General features: G+C 42.3%; 1 long non-coding RNA gene across 1 annotated transcript in view; it reads right to left on the bottom strand.

The window, feature by feature from the left end:
• LOC136886194 (uncharacterized) overlaps positions 1 to 11368 on the bottom strand; it is a 35451-nt gene extending 24083 nt beyond the window's left edge. The window contains exon 1 of the long non-coding RNA XR_010861737.2: positions 11280 to 11368. This is a non-coding gene — a long non-coding RNA (uncharacterized lncRNA). The remainder of the gene's footprint in view (positions 1 to 11279) is intronic.
• Between the last annotated feature and the right edge of the window lie 2762 nt (positions 11369 to 14130).

The raw sequence follows: 14130 nt of genomic DNA, 5'->3' as shown, positions 1-14130 counted from the left end.
GCCTCGGAGTTGGCGCAGTGATACCTGCAAAGTGTGGCCACAGGTACATAGGTGTATCACTGTGTTCCAGTAGCTCTCCCATCTACTTGACCTGCAAGTTTCAAGATGCTTCTTCATTCCTCACGTGAAAAGCATGGATCTGGGTTTTTGATGGATTTGGTTTTAACATATAATTCTCTAAACGTATAAACCACTGCACTACCTCATAATTTCGAATGATATTGTACGTGACCTCCAGCTCGGAGTACTTTAGCCTCACATCTCAAAGGATGGTGTTCAGGCCTCAAGAACATTAAGTAAGACAGGAGATACACAACACCGAAGTAAACATGGACGGAGAAAATGAAGTCCCTGTTACAGAGGATTTAAATAAATCTCTTGAAGGCAGTCCTTTGGACCCAGTTTCAACAGGACTGCTCAAGCTGTGATCAAGTACGCAGGTGAGAGACCTAAAGTACTGGACTTGCTTTAGTGATGTGTCCGCTTCTCTCAAGTTTATAGGTTGAACATGTTTTCTTACGATCATTAAGTTAGTATTTTTCGTGTTTAAACGCACAACTCTGTTTGACCACACAGTTCGCTAATATCTCTGGACCTTCAGCACTTATTGCAAACCGAAGGGTATCATCCGCATATGGCAGATTATTTATTACGATTCCATTAACAATACTGATATCAGAAAAGCACTCTTTCATAGAAGTTATTGAAGAGGAGTGCAGTTATAACAGAACCTCATCCCTTGCTTTATTTCAATAGCACAGGCGTTGGTGTTATCAACCTTAAGAGATGCGAAGTGATGTTAATACAGGTTGGCAACGTTTCGTATATCTTTTCCATCCAGACCAATATCATATAGTATAGTCAATTTACCATGTAACCAAAGAAGTCTCTGGACAACTGGGAATAAAGCAACACCAAGATGAATTAGTCTCTTCTGCAAAGAAACTTCCTGTCTTTCATGAACATATATACCTTGATCATGACCAAGGGTTTCTAGTGTAATGTGGAATCCGAACCAGAGGATGTCTTCATTTTACGAGGCACGCCCAGAATGTAAGTTCCGTTTCAATTTATCTCCGCTGCAGCGCTGCGATCGCAGGTCCGCACATGCACGGTAGACGCTCTGTATCAAGGAGAAGAAGCGTGTGCCATTTTGAGATCGCTGTCAGCCACGTACGCTTTGTTGTGCTTGTTTACAATGTCGGTGTTGATTGAACATCCCGCCACTTGTGAAATCAGATCTGTGATTCGTTTTCTGAATGCTAGGAAAGTGAAACCAATTGAAATTTATCGGCAAATTTGCGACGTTTACGGGCAAAATGCGATGAGTGATTCAATGGTGAGAAGGTGGGTCCGACAGTTCAATGAAGGACGTAGTGACGTGCACGATGAAGAACGAAGTGGGCGTCCATTTTTGGTTACAGAAGAACTGGTTCACGCGATTGATGACAAGATCCGGGAAAACCGCAGGTTTACAATTAGTGCTGAAAGAAAATGTTTCCAACTGGTTGAAGACACAGGCGGCAAACTTCTATGAAGAAGGTATACAAAAACGTGTGCCGCGCTATGACAAATGTCTGCAAAATTTCGGCAGTTATGGGAAAAGTAGTTTAAGAGTTGTGGAATTTTGTGCAATAAATATTTTTTCTGTGTCTGTACACAATTTAGTTTTATTACCAAACGGAACTTACTTTCTGGACGTACTTCGTATAACTCCCGAATTCCGTGGCCAGAACTCCAACCGCAGCCAGCTCAGCGACAATGATAATAGGCTATCAAGCCCCCTGATCTTTATCGTCAAATTAAGTCAGCAATACCCTTATGATAGGAACATCGGTCCTGGTTGAAATGGGCCTCTACTTTGTGTCAAAATTGGATGTCTTCATTTAAGGCACCATTTGGATGGATTCCGTTCCCGGACCACGCCTGGCTGAGGGTCGGTTGCTAAAACTGAACGCGACATTGCGTTCGAAGAGTGGGAGCGTGGCGGTTCGTGCGGCCACGGCCGCCACCGCGTCTCCTGAAAAGAGCTTCACACCGGTGGATCTGGACCGGTCGACACCACCACTGAGAGTGTGTGAGACGGGACGGTTGGTCCGCGCAGCGTCTTTGTGTCTACTGGCGCCGGTTCGCCGCCCTTGCTCCGCGACCAAGCTCGAAAGTGTGTGCTGTGTGTGCAGCGACCGAACATTTTGTGCGACACGCACAAACCAAACACGACCTCAGAGCAGGCGAGACTACCCGCCGAATTTAAGCATATTATTAAGCGGAGGAAAAGAAACTAACAAGGATTCCCTTAGTAGCGGAGAGCGAACAGGGAAGAGCCCAGCACCGAATCTCGCAGGTTCACCCTGCCGGGAAATGTGGTGTTTGGGAGGGTCCACTTAACCGGGAACCTGCGGCGAGTTCAAGTCGTTCTTGAATGGGGCCACGCTCCGCAGAGGGTGCCAGACCCGTAGAAACCGCTGCGGCTTCCGGGAGGATCTCTCCTTAGAGTCGGGTTGCTTGAGAGTGCAGCCCTAAGTGGGTGGTAAACTCCATCTAAGGCTAAATATGACCACGAGACCGATAGCGAACAAGTAGAGTGAGGGAAAGTTGAAAAGAACATTGAAGAGAGAGTTCAAGAGTACGTGAAACCGTTCGGGGGTAAACGTGAGAAACCCGAAAATACCTCAATCGTGGAGATTCAAGCCTTATCCGCGCCTCTTCCCCTGCTTTGGCCAGATGGGCCCGTCCCCCTGCACGGAGCATCCGGCGTCAGGGTGGTAACGGGTTTCTACTCGGCCGGGTAGTGGTGGGGAGGTCGGTGGGCCGCACTTCTCCCCTCGTTGGACGTCGCGACCCGTTGGGTGTCGGTCTAAGGCCTGGGTGTGTAGCCTGTTCATCCGCGTCACAAGGCGTGTTCGTCGGACAGACGGCCGACGGCTCGACGGTATGTGTGCGCGGAGTTGATTCGCCGCCCTTCGAGGCATGCTTCCCTGACAAGCGAGGGCGCGTGGCATGGACGACGGACCTCCGGCCCGGCTCCGGCCCCGCTCAGCTGTTGGTTTGGGGATGCCTCGGACAGAAAAATCTTGTAGACTCCCGTCAGCGGCGCAAAAGCTTCGGGTAATATCACGACCCGTCCTGAAACACGGACCAAGGAGTCTAACCTGTGCGCGAGTCATTGGGTTCACACTAAACCTAAAGGCGAAATGAAAGTGAAGGTCCCGCCTCGTGCGGACCGAGGGAAGTATGGGCCGCGCTGCTGTGCGGCTCCGCATTCCCGGGGCGTCTCGTTCCCATTGCGAGTTGAGGCGCACCCAGAGCGTACACGTTGGGACCCGAAAGATGGTGAACTATGCCTGGCCAGGACACTAGCAAGGGAGATGTGGAGCTAAAGGCAAGAAACCAAGAGAATTTAGAGTTTTGTGTCAATATGTTGGAAGGAAGATATTTTAAGATGTCCTTGGTGATGCGGGCAGTCACTTCACCACTGTCTACTCCAGAGCTTCCTGATCTCTTTGAGACTCTCGGTTCAGCTTTTCACGGCCGGTGTCCTGGCTGTATGCCGTGGTCGAATATCGTTAGTAGTTGCCTATGTCCCACCGGAAACTGAGCGGGGCATTCCCAGGAATCCGGTCCGTATGAAGGTCGGTAGAGTACTGAAGGTGTGGCATCCAGTAAATGGAAGAGCAATCCGAAGCGGCAAGAAATTTACCTGAAAGGAAACATAAAACACTTTGTTGGTGTAGCTCTGAAGATGTAGCAAAATGAAACTGCCGTGAAAGTGGGAATCTGGTAACGCTTGTGGCCGTCGAGTGGAATGACGTGTTGCTACAAGCTGTGGCTCAGCTTACCTCTTCTTTCCGTTATGTATAACAGAGGGAGGACTGTTTACTACTCGGCCGTGTGTACATACTTCAATCTGCACTCAACATACAACAGCCACACCCAGAAATCTCCTGAGCTGTATAGTGATTACCTTCCTCATGACGGAACTGCAACATGAGTAACAATTAGCCAAGTATACTCCATATCGTGATGTGATGATGATTATTGTTTAAAGAGGCCTAGCATCTAGCTCCTTGGCCCCTAATGATACGAAATGTAAAAACAATTTAAAAGTCCAAATATTCAACCTCTGACCGGAATTCATATCTTGATTGTGAATAATGAATGGACTAATACGAAACCAAGATAATCAGCGGATCCAACTCGAATATTAAACATTAAGAAGAATTCCAATAATCAATCCTACGAATACAAAAATAAACACGACGATGAACAATTATTATGAACTTAAAACAATCAGCGGATCCGCTCCGAAATGACGCACCTATCCAGAAGCTAACTTATAGGAATGGTATATACTGACCAAGGAGCTGCTTCCAAAGCACATCCTTGAATCGATTATGCTTTGTGTCTAAAGAGGTCGAAAATCTAGGTGAATGGCCCCTCATAAAGGTACCTATCGCTAGTAAAGAAGAACCACGGTGTAATGGATTTAAAATTAATCTTCGCGATGATACGATGCATATTGATTATGTGTCCATTTTCTTGTCTGGCCCACCGTGTATTCAAACTTCAGGATTCCATGGACATTCTCTAATTGGTGATGGTGTGCTATCTAGCGGTCGACTTGGAATTTAAGCAGCGAGGTAGCTAAGTTGTGCTGCTATCTGGGCGCTAGAAGTGAAGCTTTCTCAGTCGTAGTCAGTCGACAATGCAGATAGCAGTTGTTCTGATTTTTGCTTCTTACCCTGAAGACGCTGGAACCTATTCTCTGCTGATTGTGCCTTAAGAAGAGTAGAAAATCATGATGCAAGAAGAGGAGATGGTTGAGAAATTAGACCCTGGATGATGGATTGTCCATCTAGGCGATAGGCCTGAACATTTGGTTATCCTTTTAGAATATTTAATATATCTTGTTTCCTTCGACGTCGTAAGTAAGTTGCATCCATCTTCTGTACTGAACTAAGCTACCAAGGAATGGATGAGTTAATAGTGTTAATACGCGGAGATATTTAACCTCAAAATTGAAATTCTGCACGTGGTTTTAAAAGAAATTGACTTCCTAAAACAGGTCCTCATAATAATCTTGTAATATGGTAATATTTTCGGGCTTCAAGTTGTAATGGTCATTATGGCATTTGTTTATCTTCTTGACTTTAGTTAATTAAGGTTTTGTGCAAAAAACAAGTTATGTTTATTATTATAATATTTTCAATCAAATGTCGGGCTACTAATAGAGAAACATTGTGCCTTTAATGTAGGGCTTCTAATGACTTCCTCGGTACTTCAAGTGCTTGTTTTGATTTCGGTGCTCGTCATCTGTTACACTCTGTGTAACAGAATGAAAACATACCGTGGCCATGCTGTGTTGAATTTGTCATTTGAGTATCGAATTATTGTTGGTAACTTGATTTTCAGCTGATTTTTGGTGTGGATCTTCGTGCATATGGAAGGTTTTTCTGATGAGTTTGATTAACTCATTTGGTTTAAGCTACCGTACCTTGGAGAAAATTAGGGTTATTTATCCTATTTATCCTATTTTCTTTCAGTAATAGTTGTCTTAAGATTTTAATCTTCTATTGATCTACGTTTGTTTATTGCTCAAAAAGATTTTCTGCCTCCTGGCAATTTGAGTTAGTGTTAAAATAATTTATTTTCAATTGATATCCTTGATTAATTATTCTGAAAGGTGTTCACGTTCATTGTGCAGTGGTAATTGATTTTTTTTAAAATTAGTTTTGAGGTCGAAAATTCTTAAATTATTTATCTAATTAAATTTTGTTTGATCAATTTAATTTGAGTTATTATTTCAGCCAATTTGTTAATTAAGCTTATTTTAGTTGATTCGCTAGGCCTCTTGTGTCCAGAGCTTCCTCAATCAGCGACGGCCTTCTGTTGGGATAATTCGTAAGTCGTCCTTTTGCTTATTTTATCCTTGGTCGTGCTAACACTCTTGACATTTACCTTATGTTGTGAGAACGGTATTTCTAGAAAATAACGTAAACATTCGGTGTTCCACACAAAAGGGCGCAACCCATAGGCAACTCAAACCCATAGTGTTCCCCACATAGTGGGTACTATTCACAGGGACCCGTTCTACTCCGCGGTATTCCTTGACATATTGAATAGTAATCACAGTGACCCGTACTATACCGTGGTGTTACCCACATAGTTGGTACTAATCACCGGGACCCGTATTATCCCGCGGTGTTCCTCACACTCTGGTACTAATGAGAGGTAAAACCCACACACTTGGTGTTCCTCACATAGTTGTACAAATCTCAGTGACACGAACTATACAGGGGTGTTCCTCACAAAGTGGGTACTAATCACAGGTAAATCCTAGACCAGTGGTGTTATATGCAACGCGGACCCATGGTGTTCCTCATATTGTGGTACTAATGACAGGTAAACGGCAGACCTGTGGTTTTCCTCAAAACGCAAACCCCTGGAATTCATCACATAGTGGTACTAATCACATGGACCCGTATTATCCGGTGGTGTTCCTCACATAGTGGGTACTAATTTCAGGTGAATCCTAGACCAGTGGTGTTCCATGCAACGCGGACCCATGATGTTCATCACATAGCGTAACTAATCACAGGAACCCGTACTATACCGTGGTGCTTCTCGGAACGAAGCACATGGTCTTCCTCACATAGTTGTTCAAATCTCAGGCACCCGTACTATCGCGTTGTGTTACTCTCATAGTGGTACTAATCACAGGGACCCGTACTATACCCTGGTGTTCCTCACATAGCGGTACTAATAATAGGGAGCCGTATTATACCGTGGTGCTCCTCACACATTTGTACTATTCACAGGGATCCGTAGTATCCCGTAATGTTCATCACAGAGTGCGAACTAATTACGGGGACCCGTACCATCCCATGGTATTCCTCACATTGTGTTACTAATCAGAGGGACCCGTACTATCCCATGGTGTTCATCACATATTGGTACTAATCACAGGGACCTGTACTGGTGTTCCTCATGTAGTGCGTACTAATGACAAGTAAAACACAGACGAGTGGTGATCCTGAGAACGCGAGCCCATGGTGTTCGTCACATAGTTGTACAAGTGTCAGGGACCCGTACTATCCCGTGGTGTTCCTCACAGAGTGGGAACTAATCACAGGGACCCTCCTATCCCATGGTGTTCCTCACAGAGTGAGAACTAATCACAGGGAGCCGTACTATACTGTGGTGTTCCTGATAGTGCGTACTTATCACAGGTATATCCCAGACCCATGCTGTTCGTCACATAGTTTCAGAAGTCTCAGGGACCCGTTCTATCCCGTGGTCTTCCCCACATAGTGGGTAAGAATGTCAGGAAAATCCCAGACCCGTGCTGTTCCTCGGAACGCAATCCCATGGTGTTCGTCACATAGTTGTGCAAATCTGAGGGACCCGGACATTCCCGTTGTTTTCCTCGCATAGTGGGTACTGATGAGAGATAAAACCTAGACTTCAGATGTTCCTTGGAACGCAACCCATGGTGTTCGTCATATAGTTGTACAAATCCCTGGGACTCGTACTATCCGGTGGAGTTCCTCGGAACGCACACCCATGTTTCCACAACCAGATGCTGAAACACCCGAGCGACGTTAGCTTCTTTTATCTCCCTGGGATCCTCTAACCGAATCTAGGCAAAGGGTTAGCCTCCGTCATAGTGATGGGTACTATAAATACACAGTGATCCTCTAACAGACCCATGGTATTCCTCAGTTTGTGGTACTAATCACAAGGATAGTGGAACTAAGCACAAGTAATTTGGTTCAAAATTCAGCATCCCTTGGTCTCGTCTTCCACGCACAGAGATCTGTGTGTTTGGTCCGCGAGAGCTATATTATTTCGCTCAAGTCGACTGGAAAGCCAGGTAAGAACCCCCTACACGCCACCTGGGACGCAGCACGTGGGAGTAACACCTCTCCCCATGCTACGGCAGCGTAGTAGGTTCGTGGATAATCTGCTGTTACTTGATGTCGTGTGTCCCCACTCTCTTACCGCTCTTACAACTGGCAATGGCTGCCATACAGAAAAGCCACATAAGATGACTAGACTCTAATTCTTCTGACCGTAACATTTTGAAGTCTGTTGGTGAGGTTTACTATTTTCCACGAGCTGGTGGGCAATCTGTTTAGCTGTAACATTCGCATGACCCTCTGTAACTGGTTGGTTACAACTCAGACGTTTAAGAAACCTCCAGCCTTTCTGGCTATCCTTCCTTAGATCAGTGTCCCCATCGCTCCTGTTATTAGATATCGCTTTTAAGAAATCTTCCCCAGCTTGGACGGTATCGGATCTCAAATGATCGTTGTCAAAGAGATCACGATAGTTTCTCAATATTTCAATAGTTTTTTGTATATAGTGTTCAACGTCAGCGAATTGAGATACGAGAAAAATTTCACGATATTTACATAATCATCACATTAAGGAAAATGCTCCATATTCAAAATGTTCTCGTGCAGTGAAATAATACATTTCCCCCAATCAGCCTTCTTAAAATGACATCATCTTCGAAAAGGCACTCAGATTCTAACGATTTAAAGGTAAGATGTATTGAACTAAGACGAGGCCACAGAACTAGTTGCAAACAGAATTTTGTGGTGGCGTTTTGTAAATTCACAGAGAGTCGCAGACTGAACGATGAAAGGCATAAAAGTCTGTAATGAAGATGTGTGTATGAAAAGGAACTGTCTGCGGTCAGATTGCAGCATATATCTGGCATATAACAGGACGATGAGGGATTGTTTGCCCCACTGATTTCGCTGAAAACCGAGATATGTGTTTGCTTACGCAGATACTGTAATTTAATATCTGGATAATATCCAATCTCCATCTCGCACTGTTGAATGATACTGGAAGTTTGTTATCATGCTGTAGAAATAGATTGCACGAATCTGTCCATTCTACGCCAGCTTCTCCTCTTTCTTCGGTACCTGGGTAGCCCCATGTTGTATTATGACTCTTGATGTCACCAACCAAAAAATTCACATGTTGATGCTGGAAGGCTCCACAAATCTAAATACAGTAACTGGTGGCTTATTGATTGAGCTCTACTGTGAGAGTCTCAATGTCATCACGGGAGATGATATAGATGTTGGATAGCACTGAGGGTGTTCAAACACTAAACACATGACCTTGATTTTTGGACGGCGAAGATTCTAGTCTCGGCGACTTTTCTGAATGCATATTATTAGAGTGTCCAGTAAATTGCAAGGCTATATATTTTGTGTTGTCTTTCAGATTCTTAAAATTAAGTGAATAATAAAAATAAAATAATCAAAGTGCAAAATATTATTATGAAAACTTGCGTAACATAAACCAGTAAACCTGTACATACAGAGGACGAAGTTCAGCAGAAAATGGAAGCTGATAAGAGTTAAATATAGTCTGTGTATTCCAGTAAATTCTACAGTCCGACTCGTTGGCTGAATGGTCAACGTACTGGCCTTCGGTTCAGAGGGCCCCGGGTTCGATTCCCGGCCGGGCCGGGGATTTTAACCTTCATTAGTTAATTCCAATGGCCCGGGGGCTGGGTGTCTGTGATATCCCCAATATCCCTGCATCTCACACACCACACATAACACAATAACACGCAGTTCCCTACACGTGGCAGATGCCGCCCACCCTCATCGGAGGGTCTGCCTTACAAGGGCTGCACTCGGCTAGAAATAGCCACACGAAATTATTTTTATAGTAACTTTTACAACGTAGCATGGTGTATTTTGCTATGTGTAGGTCTGATTTGACATTGTAATATTTTAGTGGATGTTTATCACAGTTTCAGCTATTAATTTTTGTGCTGAAAAGACACAAGTATAAATTTACGATGCTTGCGTATGGTAGAAGTGTCACTGTGTTATAACTGACATTTATTCATATTTTTTTAAGGATGGGACGTTAGATTGAGTGCATTTCTCATAAAATTTGTTCAGACGTAATGAGGAACATGTTTGCAGTATAGCAGTGAAATTTTGAGGAATTTTAAGTATGTTAATTTGTGAGATTTTATGTCCACAGACGTAGGATCAGTTGAGTATGCAAATTGGAATGTTCTGGTCAACTTCTAATTTGTACATGTCAGTAATTCCAATATTTATTTATTTATTTATTTATTTATTTATTTATTTATTTGGCGTGTGGCTACATCACTAAAACAAATAATATTTACAAATATTATCTCATACTAATAACAATAATTGATTTCATAACGCTAATAAGTTGAAGACAGGGGAGAGTTCGATTTTAATGTATCTCAGCAGTATAACTAAGATATTTAGCATCTGAGGTTGCCTCAAGACACTTTCCGCGAAGCTAGTTAATCATAAAATTCATATCAAATGTTCGGCCTTCACAAAAGGTCTCATTATTTTATCCAACAATAGGCAGGAACGAATTCAGTCCCTGGAAAACTTCGTGCAATTGCATCTAAAACGAATCTAAAACTCATATAAGAAAACCCAATACATGGGAGGATCTACTCGATAATTACACAAACAAAATCTGGTAACTCATTTTCGCAAAATTACTCAGGTAAATAATTTCAAATACTTGGGGAAATCATCCAACAATCTGCATTAAATCATGAGGAAAACAGAGAGAGATTTCTATATTACAAGTAGGCCATAGAACCACATGGAAAAGTACGACAAAATATCAGCATCAAGCAACGCTATATTAAAGCATTATAACACCGTAATTAAGCCTCAAACATTACACACGTCAGAAACCTTGATCAGTCGAGAAAGATCATTATCTAAAATGATCGAAAAACAAGATAGGGAAGTCATCAGGGAAACCATGGCCCAGTGTGCATAGGAGTGTGGTTGAATAGGAGGTCTCCGGAATTATATCAACATATTGAGGAAATATCAGATACAATCTTTGGAAAAGGTGATTGAAGTTTGATTGCCATATTCAAAGAATAGATGATGAAAGACTCACTAAAAAATTTAATAATGCCTCCTCGCTTAAAGTCAGAATAACTCGATAATCGAAATTGAAAAGGACCTTCAAGAAATCAACATCCCAGATGAAATTATATGGGACACGCCTAGCTCTAGAACGTTGGTGAACAAACATCATTTTGCTGAGAACCCAAGATGAGTACACAGTTACACAGAAGGAAGAACAGATAATAAAGAACAAAGAGGGAAGAAACTCTGGCAAGAGAAGAAAGCACAACCATCTGCAAAATAAGTACAATCGCGCTCCTTAGTGGGGCAAAACATTTTGAAATAATAATAATAATAATAATTAATGGAATGAGTAATAGTTACCATCCATGTGGTATGCTTTTTTGTGAAGTGTCAGTCTGCGATACATTTTTCAGGAGGTGATAGCTCGGGGTTCGGTGTATTCAGGTTTGGGGTCTATGTTGAAGTCAGTGTCATATGCGTCTGGACTACTGTATTTCCAAGTGAAGTGAGAAACTTCGTAACTGTCCATAACAGTCGGTGGTAGATAAGTACTATTTGTCCATCTAGTTATGAAACCATGCGACTCAGTTTGTGAGACATGCTCCTAGTAGATTCTCCAGAGGTAATGGTGTAGATAATGCCGAGGTTTCTTTGTAAAAATGCTCGAGGGAAAAATCAGGACAGAGTGTTTTGAAATATGGTAAGGTCCATGGTTTGAACACAGAACAGGTTCGTATATCCAGAGGGATTCTTTGTTCATCCAATTACTCCATTAGTACCAGTGAAATGCGTATCAAATTCTACAGATCCCATTAGACTTGAAATTATTCGTGATGGCAATAATGTTGACCGATATATTGTGATAATACAAGGATTTGGACGAAGATTTGTGCTGTAGTAAAAGGCCATCCGTAGCGAGATCGGTTTGCTCATTTGTGTAAGCCAGTGGAGAGCGGCAGGTATAAACCTGTTTGACGAGATAACAGGTGTTCACATTTATATGCGGCGGAACCTCTTAGGAAATAGAGGCCCGTGTTATAACATTATTTATGTTACAATAAATGGGGAGTAATTTGAATATCAATTCTACTGCATAGGCAAATGACAAGAGTGGATTCTCAGTAACATTCCCGAACACTTGACTATGTATTCTAGTTTCGATGTTTCCATAACACAGTCATAGTTCGTATTGCCACTGAGCGTTTAAATAATTACTTTGGTGTCAGAAGGTTGTCCTTAGATATTAAGATTTCCATTTCTTGATATATTCATAGTGCAGCTAGGTGTTAAGGACTGCCGATGGCGTGTCCTTCAGTGGAAAGCAGGATGGTGGTTGAAGTGCATGGAAGGGATTCTTCGGATTGCTCTCCCATGCTAGGATCGTGAAATTACGTAGCTAGCCAACTGCTCCTAGATGACAGGTTTGTTTGACACAATGTGTCAGTACCACATAGTATTCCATAGGGTGTAGTAGCACCCTGCCATTAGTCCATGGGATACCCATGATTTTTGCCATGTTGTTTATAAAGGAGTTGTAATATTTTGTGTGTTTATATTTTAGCAGGACTATAAGTGGATGCAGTTGAACTCCGTGACCTAAAATATGTAAGGGTTACACATGAGTCGAGTTTATTTTGGGGTTTGACTGAAGGTTATAACTAAATGTTAACAGAATTTCTTTTCACAGGTTTTCATGAATTTATTCCAATCGCTGACTTCAACCTGTTATTTCGGTTCATGAAACATCATTCAGTCAATACAAATAACACTATTTTATGATGGATAATTTTACGCTATTATTCACTGGCACTTGAAGTCCACTTGTTTTGAGGGTCACTGTGGTCATCACGCACATTCCATTAACATCAACGATAGGTCACTTTGGTCCTCAACCTTAAACATTAATATAGTGGGTGACCATGATAGCTCAGTGATGTACATTTCGACGTTTCTCAGATTCCATTGAGGGTCCAGGTATCTCGTCCTATGCTGATGGACAGTCAGTGGACGGTCTAAATTAAAAAGGTATCGAAAACACTTCCTCATATTTAGACGATCGAGAAATCGGATGCATAACGCACAGTTGTTTATGGAGCTGAGCAGATTGAATCTCATGTTGTTTTCTAGTTAACCATAAACTGGTTTTCTGTGAATAGCCCTTCAGACTTTTTTGTGGTGGATATTAATTTCAACTCGAAATCGTCCAGCCGCAGCGTTATATTAATATCACTGACCGCAGAACACTGTTTATGGCCATATTTGTTAACAAACCCGCTATCATTTTTCATTGTATTTTATTGAATAAAATAGTTAGATTATGTAGGCTTTTAATTTATGTAGGCCTTCCTTGATACCCAAATAGTCATGTCTGGAAGTGACGAAGAGCCATTAACACCCCCTGAGATACAAGAGTTAACAATTCATGCTGAAGACCTGGAACAGGCAAACACCAGTTTGACATGACGAAAAGGGTTCATTACTCACTATGTCTCTTCAACACTTGCAACGTTGAGATATAAGAGATATTTAGTAACTTCCTTGTGGCCCCGTTAGAGAAAAGAGAGAGGCCAATTAACTGCCCCCAGGTAAACTAAAATGGAGAAAAGTATACTGCAGCTGTCAACATACGAGTCCCTACTTAAAGACGTCCCTCGAGAATTACGTGACATTCATGAATACCTATGGGCACTGAAGTAGAACTTTCAATTTGAATTCAGAACCGGCTAACAGACACAATATTATCGTACAAGTGCCGAGGGAGCATGTGCAGTTTTGAGCTACTGGTCTACTCATAATTAAAAGAAAACACGACATGTAGGAAACGGGAGGACAGATATGCTCACGTTTCAACAACAATTTCTTAAATTGCGTCGTATTATGACTTGATTCGGCACTTGCTAATTCCCTTGAATTGTTTATTCATAAGTCTGAATACTTCTTTCATGCGCTTCTAGTCTTTTACCAGTTTTCTTTGTCATAGGATCCTTCCGTGTTCATCCGAATTAATTCCTGGACGGCTCCCAAACGATTGTTGATGAGCACACTTCTACTTTGGTCCGAAAACATAAAAAGGGTCGTCCATGGTTGAGAACAAGCGGTTGTATATATCTGTGGTTGATGAGGAGATAATTCATGAAATGACCTTTGCTCTTTTCGTACACGGACCTAGCATTATGTTACCTGAAGATTTTCTCTCAGAGAAAATGGTACA

The sequence above is a fragment of the Anabrus simplex genome, chromosome X (assembly GCF_040414725.1).
Source record: "Anabrus simplex isolate iqAnaSimp1 chromosome X, ASM4041472v1, whole genome shotgun sequence".
In the NCBI taxonomy this organism is placed as follows: domain Eukaryota; kingdom Metazoa; phylum Arthropoda; class Insecta; order Orthoptera; family Tettigoniidae; genus Anabrus; species Anabrus simplex.
This window is presented reverse-complemented; position numbering and strand designations above follow the sequence as displayed.